The sequence below is a fragment of the Megalops cyprinoides genome, chromosome 6 (genome assembly GCF_013368585.1).
Source record: "Megalops cyprinoides isolate fMegCyp1 chromosome 6, fMegCyp1.pri, whole genome shotgun sequence".
Classification (NCBI taxonomy): domain Eukaryota; kingdom Metazoa; phylum Chordata; class Actinopteri; order Elopiformes; family Megalopidae; genus Megalops; species Megalops cyprinoides.
The window spans coordinates 1,961,264-1,983,569 of record NC_050588.1 but is presented as its reverse complement, the minus strand read 5'-3'; the positions used below and the strand labels follow the sequence as shown (position 1 = coordinate 1,983,569).

Genomic DNA, 22,306 nt, shown 5'->3' with positions numbered 1-22,306 from the left:
CTAGTCATATCTTTTTGTCTTAATATTATCAAATTACTATGCATTTTTCTTGAACCTATCTCATTGATTCATAGACAAGCAAATATCAGTTTCGGTTTTAGCTGTTTAGCTGTTATATCACTAGTATGTGACGGTTCCAGAATTCTTTTTGCTGAGCTCCGTTTTATGGAGATGCAAGCCAAAACGGAGTAGTATGTCACGTATTTTTTCATATATACACCTAAAACTGTGTATTTGACTGAGGTGTCATGCATTTCAGAATACTGTGCCTTCCAAGCTCTGCGCGGTTTTGACTTTGAGATGGGCCAGCTCTTTTTATGGGGGCTTGCCTTCCCAGGCCAGGGATCAGTGATCTACTACTTTCAAGCAGACCTTCTGTGCATGCGGTCTGGGGACAGCGGCCACCCCGCGGCCGTTTGGGAGTTTGCCGCACACATTAGAGGAGAGAAAAGGGAAAAGGGTGGATCAGGCAATTTAGCCTTGAACTAGCCTGTGATCTTTACAACGTTATGCGCACAGCGTTGTGGATAGACTAGGCTTTGTATTTGTTCGCTATTATTTTTGTATTGTGACATACAAAACAGTTTTATGTCACACACGATTGGGCTGATATTAATTGGATTATAATGTTTTAATCTATTGGAATATGTGGACTGTTGCAATGCCAAGAAGCCTTTAAGCCTCTCTTAAGCATTATAATTTTCTTTTTAAATTGAGTCTGGATTTTATTTTAAAACCAAAATAAATATTTAAATCCTCCTTATAATTCCAACATAAAACAATTCTGCGTTACATTTATTACTGAGTTGTCCCGATTAATAAACCTGCATCGAAAAACTGCATGTGAAGTACGTGGATATTTACGCATGGAAATTTATTTTGGAGGTAGTTTTAATATCAATATCTGGATAAATTCAGTGTTTATTCTACTCTGAATCTGAGGTGCATTGTGAATATCACACTTGTGTTGTTTGTCCGTGTAGTTGTGAATTTACTTGGGTTCTGTTTTATATATTGGTTTTGCGTTGTCAGTACGAATCGGACCGAACTTTATGCGCGTGGTAATCGCCCAATAAGAATACGTTCACGTTGAAGAAACACGTTCCATGTATCAATTGTTTTTGTTGCATTAGTAATCCGAAGCAGAGTGTTTTCAAAGAGTAATACGTAATATAATCCAGAAAGAGTAACATATAAAGGAAAACGGACAACTGAAACATTTGAAACACAAATGAAACACAGTTTTTCTCCATCTGAAATGAAAAAATGTTGATGAAACTTCCAGAAAACGTACTTTTATTTAAATCTATGGCAGGCCCATAATTTCTTTGAAGACATCTCGCTGCCACACTCCAACTGTTCGGTAGACACAGGTAGACTGAACGGCAACAGCGCATTTACACTCTAGACAAAGATAGACTGGCATTTAAAACCTGTTGTGGCTGCTTCATCCCACAAAGGCAAACGCAGTACCTAAAGTTTGTAGCTAGCACACAAGGCTGAAAAACTGGAGCGCTCGTTTGCCTTAATCAAAATTCTACTTTATTTTCCAATTAATGGCGCACCGCTTCCCTTTGCGCAAACATACAAGTGTCTTGCAGTCCAACAGGGAAAAACAATATTGCGCAAATACATCACTCGCCCAGTTTTTCAAAGCGCTTTCACCTCCCTCGAGCTGTTCATTTCCTTTGGGAAAACCTTGTCGAACCTATGGCGCGTTATATTTAAACCGGCCAGTGGCATGTAAAGAAAGTATAATGGGAGAAATGCTTAGACCTTGTATCATCCAACAGCAAAAAGAGACACAAAATTTCAACCTGAAGCGTACTTTTACTGTCTTGCAACAACCGCTTCGTAAAGTATACAGGGATTCCACTGTTCTATATTAATTAAGTAATATGCAAACAATGATGCAAAGTATTAGAAAAATATGACATAAGCGATGGGACAGAAAACTTATTTATTAATACGCATTTATCTATTTTCCTCATTTTCCTTCTTTTTTAAGATCCAAACTTAGATTGTCCTTGGGTTCACATAAGGTAAAACTTGCAGGAAACAGGAAAGATCAAATTCCTTGTAGAGACCACTGAGTGCCAGAAGTGAGTACATCCAAGAAGTCTGTTTTTGAACAGAAATTTGTTAAAGCTGAGATCTCCTCTATGTTATTCCTTCGTGGTTTACTAAGACAAAGATTTAAATTTTACATGTTGTTTTTCTTTTGGACCATGCCCCTTGTGTCATTTCAATATGTAGTCTGTGACATGGACGTTAAATCGTCCTGTCTTCTCTCCTTTCGCTCTTTAAAGATGTGGAAATGTAGAGATCGCGATCAACGTTTGGGCTAATGTAGAAAAATATCACATAAAACAAAAGCGTACATATCCAAACATAAGAGCAGAAATCTCGAAAGATACCAGGAAAAAACACTTTGCAGCTGACACCGTATACTCTCTGTATTGTGCACACGATGGCTGTCCCGTAGTCACTGGAAGTGCACAGTGTCACTTCCTTTCTTGTTAAATTTTCTTGACATGGAGGATTTACAACGCTTGTCTCCAAGGCTCTTTGCTGTGTCGTTGTGGTTTGTCCAGAACCTGACACGAAAATGTTCAGAATGTGTTTGTCTGATGAACAATTTCATTGTTTTGTTAGGTACAGATGGATATTAAGTACTTTGAATAAGTTATGGAATGAAAGGCCTGAACTGAGCCCCTTTAAACCGGACCACTTTTACTCACAAGAAACTACAGAAAACAGCATTCAAACAATTTGTTGAAAAACGTGTGAGGAAAACGTTCTCTCTTCAATACACACGTCCCAAACGTAAAAATTAAATAGTACCGATCGAACTACTTAACTCGAAATCACATAATGAGATCAAGCCAGCTTGTTAAAGGGTTACATCTGACGATTTAACATCCCTGAGTTCATTTCGTCTCATTTAAAAAGAGCATTTTGCTGTATATGTTTGCTTTTAGATAACTAGGATGATAGCTCGCATCCTTCAGTAATCTGTTCCAGTAAGTCATGTTCCTTTTATGCAATGAATTTCATCACTTCCTAATGCATGGGTTCGGGAAACGGAATGTGCTCCAAGTAACTTGAGGAATTTTTCAGTTAAGACTGTAAATGAAATTTTATGTAAAATATTTTAACTAAGCTTCGATATTTTTCGTAAATAAGGGACGACATTGACATTGTGTTATGAACTTTTTCAATACAGCTACATTTAGATGCCGAAATGTAGTAATTATTTGCAAAACCCAGGTGAATACTTAACATTCATCATGGGACTTCCACGATGTGACCTTTACATTGTGTGTATGGCTGCATGTGCAGTATGTGTGTGATTACACATATGTATATAGGTATATGTATGTGAGATATGGGTCTTCAGATTGTGCACTAAATACGGTGTTCTGACCAGTCATGTGTTATATCAATACTCATGTCTTAATAAGAGAAACACGAAACAACTGCCACATAAATGGATTATACACAAGTGTGGCCTCTGTGCATGTGTGTGAAACAGCCAATACAATCTAGGATAGGACAATGTTTTATTGGTAGCAAAAGAAAAAGCATCAAACAAATTGGGTTAAAATGAGATGATTCATTACACTAGCAGCATGCTTAAGATTTTGAATTCTGCTGCAGTGTCTCGCATGCATGCATTGCTTCGGCCAGTGGGGAAAACCTTGGACCGGGAAATACATTGTGGAGGCTTTATCTAAAAAAAAAGAAAAGTCTTTCCTCTTCATGAAATCAAAGCATTTAAAAAGAATTACAATTAAGACTGAAAAAAGAACTAAATAAACAAATAACACTATTACTTCTGTTACTACCATCACTAAGACTACTTATGCTACCGCTACTACTATTATTAATAGGAGGAAGAGGAGGAAGACTGGTAATGATAATACCATGATTATGCATATTAATTCACTTAGTAAATCACATTACTACAGATAAATCAAAATATGTCATATTGTATGATTTGTCGTTTGTCCTTTTTCTAATGAATTCACAAAACCTGGATCATGCGTCAAGGACTATGTTGTCATTACGAGTATCTTTTATCATGAATTAAACTTAGGACAGAAAAGACATAACAAAAATTGTAATCTCTTGACTATTCCCTATCTCACACAGTGTTACATACGCATAACACTGCGAATTCTGCTTTCCAGAACTATGCTCTGTTCGGCTGCCAGCACGTGGTACAAAACGGATTCCTGGGTCAACCTCTGTAGAAAACTAGCTAACTCATTTATCGCCTGCGTTTACAAGGATAACCATGCTTGCAAAAAAATGAAGAAACTATGTAGGGCTAAAAAGGGACCAATACAAAGAAATATGATGTCCCACATATATTCCACGCACAGTTTGTAAAAAAATGCAAGACAAAATCCAAAGTCGAATACGTCTCTCCCACTAGAGGGTAATTACGACGACTCCCCTAGTGTTTGCTACTGTCTGTGTGGGCGGGAACGCATACAAATTGAAGGTCAAGTTAGTAAGCGCCATATATGGGATCCTAGTATGAAATACTGAGTGTTTTGGAAGCGACGAAGAAGACTAGACAGAAAGAAAAGAAAAATGCAATGCGCTTTCTGATAAGTGACCATGTCGGTTGTATTTTATTTGGGTTCGTGGTGGGTGTAAAAAAGACTTACAGCTTTGGTGGATGAACAGGGACAGGGAAAGAGGGGGCTGAGAAACGATTCTGGAGAAGAAATTGGTTCCTATAAGAATAGAAGACGTTGTATATCCACAGTGATCGGGACTTCAAAAGCAACAGTCTGCCCTAGATTTGAAAGCGACACTGTCGTGAGTTGGGGAGGAAATTAAACGTCATAAAGAAACAGCCTCAATGAGGCCTAATGCTTTAGCGCGCCCGAATCCTGTAGGAAACAAAGACGGATATTTGGTAAGAAAAACGGATACTATTTCCTGACTCGTAAATCTATTTTATATTTAGCTACTTAACAAATACCTGCAAAGTTGTCTCAATTAGCTCCGTTTTGTGTGTTCAAAGATCGCTAAATGCAAAGGGTCATTAAACATTCTTATGAAACAAAATAAACACCATCGTGCTTCCGGTTCTAATATTCAATCGAATGCTATCTCTCCAGACAGGGAAAATCATACGATTATTGGATGTTCTCAGTCTTGACTGAAAACAACTGCATCACGTTTTCGGAGCGTCTAGAAAGTATACTCTGTGTAATGCCAGTAGAATTGTAGTTTGAAATACAGTATATTACTGATATCCCCAGACAAACTGTCAAGAAATACTCAGATTATTTGTAATTCCTACGACCCGTAAAATGCTCCAAAACGTTATTTTGTCTTCATCTCGACGGCGTGCAATCGTTTGTCAAAAAAAAAAAAAACCCGCAGTTTTTTGGTCACTTGCTGTGGTGAAACTATAGCATGGCCCAATATTATACCACTCTTCCACTCTCTCTCCCTCTCTCTCTCTGACACACACACACACACACACACACACACACACACACACAACCACAAACCTGTAGACCAGCGAATTGATTACTATATATATATATATATATATATATATATATATATATATATATATATATATATACCCATGGTCATTGTCATTATTTGTAGAATAATTCTTCCACCGATGTATTGGAGGGAACAGGTGGATTTTTAGATAGTATCACCAGTGCTTTGTCATACTTTGGTCGAACAGTTAATGCTACTCAATGATTTTCGGCAGCTTCTGTATACCAATTCCAAGTCCCTCGTTTATGGATATCTTTAAATGGACGTATGTAATGTATGTATGTAAACGTATGGTATGTTTTATTTGGAATTGCAGAAAAATCCAATCCCAACTAGACATAAGGAGGACAACAATTTTTGGACCCAAACAGGATCACGATGTTTAATCACGATGTGACCAATTGGATGTTAAATGCGATGCTTACACGTAATCAGGTACATGTTTAATGATGGTCGAGCATAAACAACGGTTCGACCACCGAAAACCAGGGTTGTACATGTTGTTGCTTCTATTTTAGTTAAAGTTAGCTCAGTGTCTCACAACAAGCGAGACAGTAAGAGGCCATACACTAGTCATGAATATAATGCTGTTGATGATGAAAAATAACAGGTCTTAGAAATACAGTACAATTATTAGAAGATTTGCAGTTTTAATGTAAACACGTTGCGAAGGATACAACTGAGCACATATTTCAACTAAGACGCTAAGGATTATTTATGCGTTGAAATGAGCCAGACCAGAAACTGCCAAACAATGATACAGCAACACCGAATTATATATCCGGAAGCCGCAGAAACAACAAAAAATTAGAGGCGATATAACGGGAGAAACAGTAAAAAAGTGATAAGTGCCTTAAATTCGATGGTCGAAGTAATATACTGACGGATTGAATCTCTGCTTTCCGTCATTGTCACTAAACTAAGATTTTAATGGTTTTATTACCTAATACCGAAATTATTGGAAGGTCCCCTTCCCCTTCTTCAGAAGCTGACACGCCACGCACGGTACCGCTCACCGTCAATTTATATCATTCCCTTATAAAAAAAATGTGTGTTTTTAATTGGAGACGTGTTGCAGTAGGAACTGAACCTAGGGTCGTAGGAAGGAGCTGCATGCATTTGTTTTGAAGAAAGGGTCATTGTCAATGTTATTCTCCACAGGGATTCCGACGCTGGTTCGTTTCCGCGGCCTCATTTATCTAATGATTACAGTTCCAGCGAAAGTGGAGGTATTTACTAAATGTATTTAACATATAGATTCCACGAGGAATTCTCATTGCGCATTCAAAATTACAAGTAGGTATGTTTGTTACTGTTATCGTTTAAGCTCGGCCTTCTATTATGCATACTGCAAAGTCAAGCATGTAGAGTTTGTTTTGATAGTTAATTTAATTTAGGTTTCTGATTGCTTCTAATACAATGAATGATAAAGGAATTGAATTGAAAATCAACATAACCCCACAATTGTCGTGTGCGTTCCAGCTATAGCGCTACCTAACAACATTACTACAGGCAATGACTTTTCTTGGAGGAAAGTAAGATATTTTAGAATAAAAGTGTTTATGTGTGAGTAAAATAAGAACAATTCGTAGGTTCATCTAACCGATTGGAGTCTGGAGGGAACGCGACAGAATCACATGTAATTATGAAGAATAATTCACTCATGATTTAAGATTTGTTCACTAAAAAGTGTTGGAGCATAGACTATTTTGTGCACTTTAACACTTCCGTTATTTTCGAGCGTTTAAGACGAGCGTGTGCTTTTCAAAGATTGTTTTGTGTTAACGTTCATACAAACGTTTTTAAACATTGATAAGTTCTGCTAACTTTGGACGAAGAATGTTGTGATCATAAGAAATTCAGCTGTTGCAAAAATGCTACCTTAACATGAATCTGTGCGCCTGGCTCCTGATGGCGTGCATATGGGACATGATACAAATAATCCATCCAAGAGAAACATGGCCACAGACGGAAGCATTCTTAAATGAATCAGAGCCATTTGTGGAGCTGCCGATTTCATGTGGTACAAGGCTACATTAATTGCAATAATAAAAATATATAGCGCGAATGAAGCGAACAGTTTACAAATTCCTTTAACCCACACACACAGGAATATTATACAGCCATGTTCTTAAAAATTAATCCGTGTTGACGTTTTTCGGAAGGTGAGAGATATGCACGCTAGAGAGCACCTTTATAAAACGTTTACGTGGACCCAAAGTGTAGTTCCACTATGAAGTAGAGTGAAGTGAGGCTGCAACTGCTATGTTTCAGAGCCATTCAACCATAATAAAGACGTTTGGGTAGATTTGTCCGTCGCTCATCCTGTCCGTAGTTTGGACCACAAGCTGACCTTTTAGGTAGGAAACAGATTTGGTTATGCATCCGTCCTTATGCTAATGAATGGAATAGGTCACTAACGCCGTGGATTGCTGTGAAGAGGACTGGGCAACGCAAAACTACTACAACGTACACGATTAACTTAATGCAATAATGATGTAAATCCGGACGTATCATGTATCATGATAATAGATAGATATCATGTAAAGTGGATATAAAAAGAATAGAACAACACATTTTTGCTGTATAGGTCGGCACTTTTCATTTGCTGCATCCCATTATGCTGAATAAAATAGATTCAAACAGTAGTTATAATGAATTGTATCTAAGCCCTTGTCCTTTATGAATGATTTGATACTTATTATAAAAATTAGCAACATGAAGATTTGTATGATGAATTTAAGTGCAATACTTATTAGAACGTCAGCGTCATCTTATTGGAATGATTTTGTTGTTTTACATTGCAAAAGGCAATATCCCTCTGGTCTCACACACACAGACATCCACATGTACTCTCTCTCTCTCTCTCTCTATCTCTCTCTCTCTGTCTCTCTCTATTTATCTATCTATCTATCGCTCTCGTGCTCTTTCCCTTATTACACAGAGAATTTCACAGTATCGACATCTCTGTCATCTCTGTCAGATTGTCATAATCCGCTCATTTTCGCACGTGCTACAGCTAGTCGCATTGCCTGAGACCTCTGTAAAACCAAGGGCCTTTTTGTTGTTGCTTCAAACTGTTCACAGCTCATACAACCGAATTTAATAGCCTGGCTTACATCCAATTAAATTTATCTGGGCCATGGGGGGACAATAATATTATTTCACACGCTTGCCACATTTAGCCCTTGTTTCGGGTCGAATTTATGTGGAGAGATAGTGGATGGCCTAGTTTGGCCGCTGTGTACCTGGAACACTAAGCACATGTCTAAATTGGAGAGGTTTGTAGCCAAAAACCAGTTTTCAATTCTTGTAGTTTTACCATTATAGCAGAGGGTAAGCAAGGCGTTGCCTAGATTCCACAGACAGACAAATGTCGTAAAGGCTGTGCAAGTCTTCTCCCCAACAGTGTTGTTTTCAAGCAGGGAATGGCAAATATTTACAACACCGCTTGCGGTCTCAAGACTCGTATAACTGCATCGTAGCTTTTAGGATATACCTGCATTTAATATATTTGCCTTTTATATATTTCACTTCGCTCCCCCAAGTTCACTTAAGTACAAATCAAGTTATGCAAGGGCCTGGAAAGGCATCACACAGCAATTTTAGTCGAAAAACAGCTTTATTGAGAAAAAGAACGTCCTTGTGGCGTTTCAGGGTCCTATTGCGAGCTGTATTAAAAGACCACATTTACATGAACTTTTTTTTTCATATGCGCGCATTCATGAAACCCCTTAGGAGAGTCTGATAGTTTTCCCTTCCGCGTCCGCTGCCGTAGATCATGAATGTGGACGTTTGATTGGAACACTTTATCTCTAGCGAAAAGAAAAAAAGAGATTGGATGCGTGAACGCACAATTGACGCCTGACATCATCACCAAGTGTTCCCATTCACTGCCACATACAGCGGGCAGTTTCCGCAGCAAGACAGCTCATTATTAGTTCTACTGCTCTTCAGATACAGTTTATATTCACGCAGAAATGCGAGCGAATATTTTTCAGTGTCATTGAAAGGTAATACTAGGCCTACATCAAATGAATATGTAGAGTGCTCCACTCGGTTTCACCAACATTATGCTGCATGCTATTCTGTTAATATATCTTATAAGTAATTCATACATGTAACACATGCTGATACAAACGTATATGTGGACCTATATATTACATACATTTTTTGCTTAGGAGCGTAATTTTCGTTATGACAGGCGGGCGTCTATGGACACAAAAGGCTATCTATTGGGTTCCTTCCTTCATGTGGAGCAATTATTTTGATTCCTCGGATAAAAGTTGTTGTCCTGTGCCGTTCGCCCGCTTCCTTCCTTGTGTTTATTCGAACAAAAGAATGTCGCTTTGCAGCCAATCGTCGTTTTATGGTGGTCGCGAAGAAGATTTTAGTGGTCAAATTCAAGTGCTGTGTCTGGACAGCTGTCTGCTTTCTTTGTACTTGATTGCAGGCAAGTTAGGCTTCAACCTTTTATCTGCAGAAAGCGGTCTTCAAACAAACTGTCCCTCGGCTAATGCCATGGCCACATACCTTTCTCCAAAATGCAGCAACCCTCCCACTCGTTTGGAACGCCCGCTCTTCGCTCCCTGTCTGTGGGAAATTCACAGACGCCACTGTTTCCAAATCTGAATTCATGTCAATGTCATTGGGGTGGATTTGTCATTGAAGTCCTCTTCACGGTGCGTTGGGACTGCGGTTCCTCACATGGAAAAAATACGTGTGTTTGATATTGGAAGCGTAGAAGGGTGATACATTGAAAGTATAAGCTTCAATTTTGCATTATGACTGCCTGAGGTTGATTTCTTGCCACATAATATTTTATGAAAATCGGGGAAAATAATTACCCTCGTAAACAATCGACAATCTTATTAGTTAATCAATGTTACCTCATATTGGTCTATAAATCGCCCAGTAGGAGGTAATCAGACAGATTAATTAAAAGTTTGCCTCAAAGCTTGAAAAGGTGGTCAAAACCCTGCGTTCAAACAAATAATGAACCAAGTATGTTGTCAGCCCATCATTAAACCTGATTCTAAATTACGCATTTGGTCAGACTCCACGTTGTACTGTAACCAACCATTTGAATGTAACCCTAATTGTAAGTAACAGAGCTCTAAGATGTGTCATTTATTTAACAATAACTTCTACTTGCATAGCCGTATTTTGCTCTTCGTTTGTGAGTGTTTATACATTGATATAGGAACGGGTGTCATACAGTAGCCTTGTCTCATTGTATGTTTCATCTGTAATATAAATCAGATAGTAATGTATTCAGGTGTATAATGCCGTTACAGAATTAGCATTTAGCTGTAAATACACTGGTGCACAGACAGGCGCAGTCTTAGAAGTGCATTTAAACAAATATAGCTCTTAATCCTCTTAATTGTGAGTCACTTGCAGGTCGCTTTGGATAAAGCGTCTGCCAAATGAATGAATGAAAATGTAAATGTTAATTTATAAGTCAGATTTTGCATTTGACATCGGACAACAAAAGGTGTGGGGCAAAATATTATAAAACCCTCGCTCTCAAGGTTCTTTGACACAAAATCCATATTTTTATCTGCATTAAGTTTACATGAAATCGTTGTAATTTGGTTTACAGTTTTTATTTTGAAGTACGAGCATGTGAACAGCACGTCCCAAGATTATGATCATGTTTTAATCTCACTTCCAGTTGTATTAAACACTACTGTTTTAAATTCGCTGTAGAAATATCCGGCGTTACGCTTCTTTCCACCCTCTGTCTGCACCGGAGGACTTTAACAAGAAAACTCCATTAGATTTCAAAACAAAGAGTGGACATCTTTCGGTGAATTTTATTTGGTTGTATTATAGATTTGTGTATATTTTACGTGGTCTTCATCCACTATATTGGACTATATTAGACAGGCTTTCTGTAAAAGACACTTAAGACATAGCAAGTAGGCCGATGTAAGATAGGAACTTATCAAAATACACATATACACACAGAATACAAATATAGTGATCGTTGTATGGGTGCGACAATTAAAACTAAAAAAAATCACGTAATTCAACTTGTCATTTTTTCTTAAAATGTTTCCTTTTACGTTTCACGACTGAAACGTAAGACCATAAAGTAAAGGGGTTTTCTAATGAATAATAATTAGTGATCCATGTATGTGATATTCTAAATGATATCCAAAGGTTAGCAACCACAACGAGCCTTTCCGGCGACTGTCCAGTACCTCCAGTGAAAAACGATTGTATTTTTTTCCATTCAATAGTTTGACTGAAGGGCTTAGGGGAATATTCATTACGTGTGGCGCAAGCAAGGCTGATATTTCTCACATATGTCTCAGAGGCGCACCTCCTCAAGACAGAATTCAGGTGCTGTACAGAACTACGGCCATGGGATGTTCATACGAATGAAAGAGTTTGACATTGTTCAAACACCCAACATTCAACTACTAAACTCTTTTTCTGTGGAAATGGACTATTGGAAGATAACATTATAGGTGAGAGACTACTACTATTGCAACTACTGCAAATGTTAATAATCTCCACAGTAACAACAATAACAGCAATAGCAACAACAGTAATAATAATTATAATAATCTTACCTGCAAAACGTATTAAATGCAATTGAAATATTAGTTGTGTATTGCACCTTGTTCCTATTTATTTATTTATTTTGCTCGAAATGATGCCTCTAGAGACTGCTAAGGGGAGTGCCATAAGTAAGCGGTCAGAAATCTGCTATTGATTTTCATAATGCTCCTACAGTGTTTTGAACCAATCGTTTGAACCTTCTGGATCCTACCTAAGTGAACCACTCCTACGCATCTAAGTGCTTCAAATTGATATATGACAATATCTACTTTCGATCACGTGTCTAGGGGCGACTTAGACGAATAGCGCGTCACCGCGCCTTCCCAAATTCCCCCTTCTGCTGTTCGAAACCAAAACATCTATCAATAGTGTCGAGAACAGGAGAGAGATGTTTAACTCGGTGAATCTGGGCAACTTTTGCTCCCAGACGCGCAAAGACAGGACTTCCGAGTTTGCGGACAGAGCGGGCTGTGCTTCCAACCTCTACCTCCCCAGCTGCACCTATTATGTCCCCGAATTTTCTGCCGTCTCTTCGTTTTTGCCACAGGCCTCGTCGCGGCAAATCACCTACCCTTATTCCACAAATCTATCTCAAGTACAGCCGGTTCGGGACGTTTCCTACGGTTTGGACCCTTCTGGTAAATGGCACCACAGAAATAATTATGCATCCTGCTATTCAGGAGACGACCTGGTGCACAGAGACTGTCTTCCGGCATCCACCATGACAGAAATGCTTATGAAAAACGACAGTGTCTACAGCCATCACCATCACCATCACCACCCAAGCGCTAACCATCCTTCCACGGGGTTTTACTCCGGCGTGGGGAAAAACAACGTCCTTCCTCAAAGCTTTGACCGCTTTTTCGAGAGCGCACATTGCGGTGCAGACAACCAAATAGAGACCTGTTTGCAAAAGAGGGACGCGAGCGAATTGGAATCGCAGTCCGAGCAGCCCGCCTCACTCCCCAGCGCCGCGGACCCGGAAAAGGACCCAGAGGATGAGGAAGAAAACATGAATTCGGGATCGTGCGCCTCTTCCTCGGGCGCGAAGGACGGCAGCGCCAGCAAGAACAGCCACTCGAGTAGGTATCGAAGCTGTAAATGAAAAAAAAGGTTAAGGGACTAGCCCGGTGTTTTGTCGGTCAGATTTTATGTGGAGTTTTATAAGCATTCAAAGGATTTTATTATAACCTACAAAGCTCTTTCTTCCAACGGGAAGAATTTTTACGATGGGAAAGCGCTTTGAAAAAATGGGATGTTATACACAGGCGCAGCTATCTCAGAGTCTGTGAAATTTTAAGAGCAAGCTATTGTGACAAATGCTAACTTTGATCATGAACTTGCGTTGGGCATTTTAAGGGATTTTCGCTGGGCTGTCGAGGGTAAAAACCAATTGGGCAGAACACTACTTTTGGCGTTCTGCGAAATTTTTTAGCAGTCTGCATGCAAACTAGCTAACCCATTACCTTATCTGGGACGCGTTGTTTGCAGTCTTAACATGCAAGAGACCTTGGTAGTTTGGAAAAAGTCAGCAAATGTGTATAAAATTTTCGTTATAGGTAACTGCCTTCTTATCCGGTTCCTTCCACACTCTTGCTTTCAAAATGATCAAAAATGATTAAATGATTATGAATTAATTAAATGATTATGAATTAATTAAATGATTAAATTCTTTACCTCATATGGTACGTTAATGCATTTTTACAATCGACCTGTGCAAGTGCAACGACAAATTCCATTTATTTCTTAAAAACATTCAACAGGACAGAATGTGTGCTAAACGAATATTGCTATCATTTCACCGTTACTGTTCTAATGGGCTGGGGTAAGACCTTTTCGATTAATAAGCTGTCGCATTGATTCTCACAATACAGATTCACTAAGGCCAAACAGTCGTTGGCAGTCTGCGAAGCATTTTTGATTTGGATTATTTGTATTCATGTGTGCCATGTGATGTAACTTGTCCTTGATAACAGTGTCTTTTAAATGATTTAATGATTAGTTTTGTTAATGACCCCGTTGAATATTCGGCCATAGCTGACGACATCACGCGTGTTGAACGAAAAAAGACAAATACATAGCCTATTTGGAATAACAATAGAAAAATGTAAGACGAGTTAAACTGGATACAGTGTAACATGTATTTGCAGCTATGCTTTTAAAACATCACATATACAGGCTTAAAGACAGAAAACGAATACTTTCTGTTCTGAGCTGCACTGACAGGTGATGAACCAGATGAGCCATTGCAATTGCCTATGTTATCAACATGGACACGTTTTGTTTCAGCTGAACTGCAGATGGTGATGAGAGGAATACACTACAGCTTAGTGAAATGGCGAACATGAAATTAAGGAATTGTAAACACAAGGAAAAACACAACAGCGCATGCCTTAATACAGCCATTATTAAAATAAATCCAGAATTCCCCATAACCCAGAATTCAAGATCACCACACTTGTGCCTTAGAGTAGTTTACCCACGCTTCACATTTTGTATGAGTAATCTAGTGGATTGAAACTAGAAACGCTATTGACTTTGCTTTTCTTGTTTCGCTGGTGTTTAAAGGTACCCCACGCACAAGGAAGAAGAGATGCCCATACTCCAAGTTCCAGATCCGGGAACTGGAACGAGAGTTCTTCTTTAACGTGTACATCAACAAAGAGAAACGGCTGCAGCTTTCCAGAATGCTGAACCTCACCGACCGCCAGGTCAAAATCTGGTTCCAGAACAGAAGAATGAAAGAAAAGAAATTAAGCCGGGATCGTTTGCAGTATTTCTCCGGCAACCCTCTGTTGTGAACATTAAACTCTGATCTGTACTTCAGATAATCATCAGTATTGAAGTTATTATTAATTCACCTTCCGTGGGCTGAAGCGGGAGACGATGTCAACACGGAATCAAGATGAAAAGAGTTAAGTCGTGTAACGAAACGATTGGACTGATGATGGATTTTTGTGTTCGTGTTTTGTTCTTATATTATGCTCCCACTATCAAAACCAGCAAAGGATGACAGACTTTAATAATCTTTTCTGAACATTATACGAAAGTTTAAGATGAATGCATTTTACACGCTAGATAGGTTTTTTCAATTATCCGATTTGTTTGTGAAAACGTGAAATATACACTTAGGCTTGCTATGTGCGATTCTCATATTTTTGACTTCGGTTTATCGTCCAGTTTTATTTCGTTGCGCATTTTGGAATCATTATTTGTTAGTACTGATTTGCTGCCAAATGACAATTTCAAGCACTATCAGTTGTTATAGTTTTTTCTGTGTCATGTTTACATATTCCCTGCATGGCATAAATCAGATTTGAACAGAAGATTGTGCAGTGGATTCGATTGTTTGCAGCAGCGAAAGCGTGATCTGCGAATGCTGAATGATGACTATGCAAAATTGCATCTTGTCTGTATGTATGATATATGAATCATCGTTTCCTCTTCTCAAGTGTTATCTCTGCCACACGCTATAACACCTAAAATCCTCCACATTTTCAAAGTTTGACCCTTTAACTTATTGGTTTAAAGCTTGCCGGTTTCTTGTCATGCAGCGAGAGAAGGCGATCAGAACCCATTGGCGTGTTTTGCTTTGTAGTAATAGTAGTAGTAATAATAATAATAATAATAATAATAATAATAATAATAACAATAATAATAATAATGACATGTATTATTAAGATACATTTCTGCAAGTGGTGTTTTTGAAGGCTTGGAAAATCAGCCTTTTCGCCAGTTGACAAGTTTGGAAACCGTAGTTCTTGCTTCTGAAGCAGTTAACATGTGTTTGTTATATGGGTGCGTGTGTGCTCAATTTCGGTCCATGTAACCTCCTTTTGTTCATGTTCCTATTTCACTTGCAAACAATGGACAACAACTGAGGGTAAATATTGTAGCCTAATGCCAGAATTCTTCAGTGACCAATCGAATTTGTTGGTGTAATAAATTTAACGTACATACTGCAAATTGTTGCAAATGTTTTAATTAATAGACGTTTTAATGTATAGGCCTAATCAGTGTTGGAAAAACATACCAAAAAAAAATCAGAATGTTTGGCTTATCAATGCGTCTATCTGAAATTTCATTAACTAGGAAAATATTATCATTCAAACGAACACACATACACGCACACACAATACACAGTCACACAAACACACACTACAGGGTGGTGACATTAAATCAAACCTTTTATCCACCGAACGCAATTCATTACAATTCTAGTCGTTTCTTAGTCCGTTAATTAATGGTGTTTGTGACTAAATATTAAACCGCTAATTACATTTGATTTTGCATTCGTCATTATAGGTAGCTGTACATTTGTTTTTTTTACAAAGATAGTTCTCCCAGTTTCCCTAAACAATCTGCAAAAAATCAGCGGAGCGTTGTAATGGTGAATTGGTTTTCGCCCAAGTATGTCATACATGTAAGGGAAAACAGATTTGCTTGCCATTGTCTGCGCGCGCGTGTGTGGGTTCGTTTTGGGTGGGGCAAGACCGCAGGTGTGTATATGTGTATGTTAGCATGCTGTACTTCATGAAACAGAATGTGGCAGTATGGGACGAAGAAAAAATGAAAGCAAAGCCCTGTTTAGTGCCCTTTACACGAACTAGCCATTGGTCATCTGAAAACTCGTCCAGTCTAGACAATGTCATAAAGGCAGAGGCACTAAGTAGTTATTTTTCTCTTAATTGCACCGTCTGTTTAGCAGAGTGGCAGTCACTTCCGTCGTGAACAGCAAACAAGTAAAACTAGCTGTCCGTACAACAACAAACCAAATCATGGAATTATGCAGACTCTCAGCCATCCCCCAGGTCCACCCCCTCTATTTCCTCTCTCCTGACGCCGTTTCTGCATGATTGGCCACCTCAACGCAGAAGTTGGACATCCAGTTCAAAGCACCCCCGTCAACACGGATTCAGTGTAACTGCCCGTAAAACTCAAGTTTATCGACCACGTGGCGCTACACTACAGTGAAGCAAAGGCCGAGAAGGTGTAATAGCGAAAAGAGAACATGAGGACAGCGTTCGATTACGCCATTGCATCTCTCTCGAGACATTGGTTCAACATACAGGCGGCGATGCTGACATTTTTAAACCCATAAATGCGAATAAAAATTGATATGTGCAAGTTTGCGTTTGAGAAAGGTTTGGAGAGTATGCGTGGGTGACAACAATATGACAAAATAATTTAAAAAGAAATAATAATTGTATTTATTATAGTTTTATAGTATAGTATTATAGTAATAATTGTATTTGAACTTCGATAAAGTAACCTTCAAAACGACAATCACCTTTAACCACCTGTAATGAAACAGAATGAAAGACATGCAATGCAACATTGAACATGACCAAGAAGAGATTCATGTTCAGAGATCACTTTGAATTGGCATTTTGTATGAAACCATCGCCGCCATCCACGCACATGCTTCATAAACGCCTGTAACGTATACTGCCTCTGCTCAGATTTCAGCTTCAGGCTGCATGATTGGTGATTTCATTACATGCATACTCAATCATCTGTGACTTGTGTTAATTCAGAATAGTTTTATCCATACAGCAACGAAATAGACATCCGATTACATTAACAACTGCGTATCCCTAAGATGTGTGGTGCAAATATCACTGACCAAACCATTAGGACTGTGCCGATTGTAAAGATTTTGTTAAGTTTTTAGGAATATATGACTTCTACCTTAAAAGATCTTATTGAATGAGCGGTAGCTGCTGACTGACATTTTGGAAACCATCACTCAGTTTCATATTTGTCCTGGCAGCTATTGTAAATCCACAACAACAACAACAACAACAACAACAACAATAATAATAATATCGGTAGAAGGAGTAGTAGTAGTAACAAAAAACAATTCTTTTTTCTTCTTCTTCTTCTTCTTCTTCTTCTTATTATTATTATTAGTGTTGTTGTTGTTGCTGCTGCTGCTGTTAATACCACCAACAATAACAACAACAGTGAGAATCGTTGTTGCGACAGTTACAGTACTAATTGTCTGTCACCAACAAGTTAGTCCCCTACAGAATGACTGGCTTTAGCTTCTCCAGTGTGCAGACATCAGTTTTAAATCTTATCTCCCAGGCTGCATATGTACAGCGACAAACAATTGTTACGCTTTCCAAAAAGCATCTGTTGTTTTTTTTATTTTGCTTTACTTTGTTTTGTATTGTGTTTTGTCATTTTTGTTTTGTTTTATGTTTTCCGTTTTGTGGCTTTGTTACACAATTTTACTCATGATACACAACCAAATGCAATGCAATAAAGACAAAATTATTGCTTCAAAAATAACAGATTTATTAAAACAGATAACTTAAAATGAAGCCACAACACTGCGATGTTAATGTACACCATAACTAATGTTAAATAACACGTTGTTCGGTAATGACATTATTTTACTCATCAGTTACGAAATCATGGATATGAAAATTTACTTAGCATACCGTTTAAAGCCTCATAGCTAATTCACAGTGTTTTATAATGAAAACCCAGAATTCCCGGCACGCATCGCACTGGCAATATTACAATATTATACAACAGATAACTTGAGCTCTTTCTCTGAGATATCGTACCGATTGACACAATATAATTATAAAAGCAACTTTTCAAAGAGACAAAATATCAACAGCTGGAAAGAGAGGAGGTTGATGCACAGAGAAAGAGCGAACGAGAGAGAGAGAGAGAGAGAGATGATAATGAGGGCTCTTGGCGGGAGCACACAGCCAGAGATCAAGGCCAGCGGGTTCTGTCTGTCACATCCGCCGAGGACCTTGGCCCTGGGCGAAGCACGTGATGTATCCTCTGTGGCGTCGCCTCACTCAGTTTATCCTCAACCCCCGCCTCATTATCATCCCCTCTGGAGCGGCTGCCTATCAAATTCAGGGAATGGCCTCGACGATGCTTGGGGCTGCCTTTTGGTGTCTAATGACACACAAGCTAAACTCACCCGAAACACGGCATTGGCGAAATCAAAAAATGGGATACATAATCTGGGACGAGCTATGAGAGCAGCGCAATTTACGTGAATGATAATCCCGACCACCCGCTGTTGTAGGATGGGGATTATTTATTTGTTTTCTGCTTCTGACAGCTGTGGTTTGTTGCATCGGGGTTCCTTACTCTAGACAGTGGAGATGAGATGAAGCGGACATCAGCCCTCAGCCGATTTAACGAAAAGTGAATGGCGGGATGGGAGACTTCCAAAACCACTGATGGTGAATTCCGGGAGAAGTTCTTGGGCCAGTAGAAGCAATGATTTGGATTTCACGTGATATATTTTTCCTTGTATGAAAACTCGTAAAAGGACAACATATGAACTCTTTGTAACATACTTTTGAATGAGAGCTGCCGCAGTAAGTGTTGGGAGATGGGTTATCGTTTATTTTTGAAATGTCTTTATCTTTCAGTTGTTTCCCTTCGATCATAAGATCTGCCTGGCTACCATACAGCAAGAAGGAAGAAGGCTGTTTATTTATTTATTTTATGATTCTCCAAGTTAAAGATATTCTTGATAGTGTGTGTCAGGGTGTTAAAAGTATGTCATTTTTCAGATGGAATGCATACACAGCGAATTCCCCTATTTCCACGCACAAATCTTAGGGAAAGCATGCATTTATATACATACATACATAAATACATACATGCTTGGAACTACTTCTCAAGATAAGTTACTGACTCTGTAAATCAGGGTCCAGAGTTACAAAACAATGGAGCCGTGTAACCATATACCTATTCAAGGTAGGTTTATTCATATCAGAATACGTTTTTGTCCATTATTTTTCACGTGCATGCACATAGTCATCAATTGATAATGTACAATGCATTCTAGATTTGAAAAAAAGTATTATTGTACGGAACACATCAATAGGTTCGTATTAAGTGAGACCACCTTCTATGAGGTTCACTGAATGCTTATCAGTTATGTAGCTGAAGATCTTTTTTACCTGTTTGTGGGATCAAAATGCTATGGTGACATTTATATCCAATATAATACTGATGTACTTAGGCACAATATCTGCTGGATTTGTAATTATACTACCACACAAAATGCATTTATCGTGAATTCGCCATAACGAATTTCAAGAGCCGTCTGAGCTGACTGAAGTTGCCAGAGCAAGATCTTGTTACTTAATATTGGATTAATCTTTCTTTCTCGGCTGCATTAAAATACAGGGCCTGCTGTCTCCAAGTTTTTTTTCCCGCCCGGGCACGAAGAAAGTTAGGCCTGAGCTATATGAATGCCGCCTCCTTTTGAAGCGGTGGAGACTGGAGACTGTGCATATCGACTTCTAATGTGACGAATTTTAGTTTTTGGTGTCTGAATACTAGGACATCTAAAGGTAATGTTTTACCGCCCCTAAGATGTGAATTTGATTTAATCATTTCTGCAAGTTATCTTAGTTTATTGTTACCTTATTCTGAGATGACCACATTTGTACAAACTTAAACAAATCGTAAACATAGTTTAAGATTTTAGCGTTCTATATTGTTTCGTGAAGAGTCACATCTTCATGAAACAATATACAAAGGAAACAGAACAAAAAAGATCCCATAAAAGCAAGACATTTATTTTCAATAAAATGGAAGCCACTTCATTCATCTCCCGAGAAATATGAACTCATTGGCTTTATGATAATGCATAGCCTACGTAATACGTCTTTTACCTCGGAAGATTGTATGTGAGTAATTTCTAAAGAAACCTCCTCCATTTACAGCTCTGTCGAAGCCTATGAATGCTGTCAATTCAATCCAATTGCAATCCAAGAGTGTACATAACAAATCTTAAATCGAGGGACTGATAATTAGCTTTTCAGCAAATGTGTTCTCATTAATAGATTTTACAACACCATAATAAAACACTCGTTCTGTTCGTCTCTATTTCTGTCTCTCTGCCTCTCACTCTGTCCTAACAACATCGTGCTTTCAATCTCAGTTATCAGTAACCAAAGACTGTCGCCATTTCGAAGTCTTCTGATTTACGACCACACATACATGCAAAAATATGTAAAACCTCATAAAAGCAGGAAGTGATATGCAAATAGTGATAAAAGTGAAATATTTGCGTAATATTTGCTATATTTTGACGATGTTTTACCCTAACTAACACGTCTATTTTTTTAAGGTGGAAGTATCAATACAGAGTTTTTATTTATCCGATTTGTATACTGGATTCACCTCTGGAATGAAGTTTGAGTAACAGAGGTGTGTGCTTAGGAGGAGAAGCAAAAATAAATCTAATTGAAAGAGACAAGGAGGGTTGCCAAGGATTGATATAAATTAGAATAACATCTTTGCTCATGCAAACCATATAAAACTGATTTTAGAAAAGTTTTAGTGTTTAGTGTACAACAACATGCAGTGGTACTACAGCTACTAGCTGCTTAAATGAATGTGTGGTGTTCAATAAAGGCCTCCCTTCAGAAAAACGCGGTGTTTGCTGTTTCCTCTCCCTCCCTCCTCTCTATATCTGTGTGTGAGTGGGGGGGGGGAGAGAATGGCTAAATACAGCACTTTTTCCATCTACATTCAATGTAGCGTCTTTGCAACCTTCTATGTCTGTGATGGGAAGAAAGTGACATGTGAGGTCAAGTGAATCGTCATATTGTCTCCGGAAAAATGACATCTGTTCTTTAAGTAAAATTATATCAACCTCTCTTTAAGTGGTGATTCGAAAAGCAAAAAATGTGTTTATTTAAATTCTACAAAGTACTCAAGCTGAGATCAGTTAAACTCTTTTGGAAAGTAATAAATAAGTAGCACCAGGTCAGGCCAAACCAATGCCCATCTGCATTCACACCTCATATACAGTTCATATAAAGCACACAGCAAGCCAACGGTGTTTAAAACAGCGCAAGATTTCCATCTCCTGTCGACACCCTGGTGAAATATTCAGAACATATTTGCCCAAGAACCATACATATGATTCTGGCAAACCGGAGGTATCCACCATGTGCGACCCATAATTCCTCCTCCTCTTTTCAAGAAATGTGTCGTCATCGTCGTCGTCGTCGTCGCCCCCCCCCCCCCCCCTCTCTCTCCCTCTCTCACGCACACACACACACACACACACACACACACACGCACACACACACACACACACAAACACACACAGGCGGTACGACTTTTTAATGAATTTTTTTGTGTAATTCTGTATTCTGGAAGTGCACTAAAAATTCATTGCAGCCCATCA

General features: G+C 38.6%; 1 pseudogene; it reads left to right on the top strand.

The window, feature by feature from the left end:
* Positions 1-12,366: 12,366 nt before the first annotated feature.
* LOC118779725 lies at positions 12,367-14,912 on the top strand (annotated as a pseudogene).
* Positions 14,913-22,306: the final 7,394 nt, after the last annotated feature.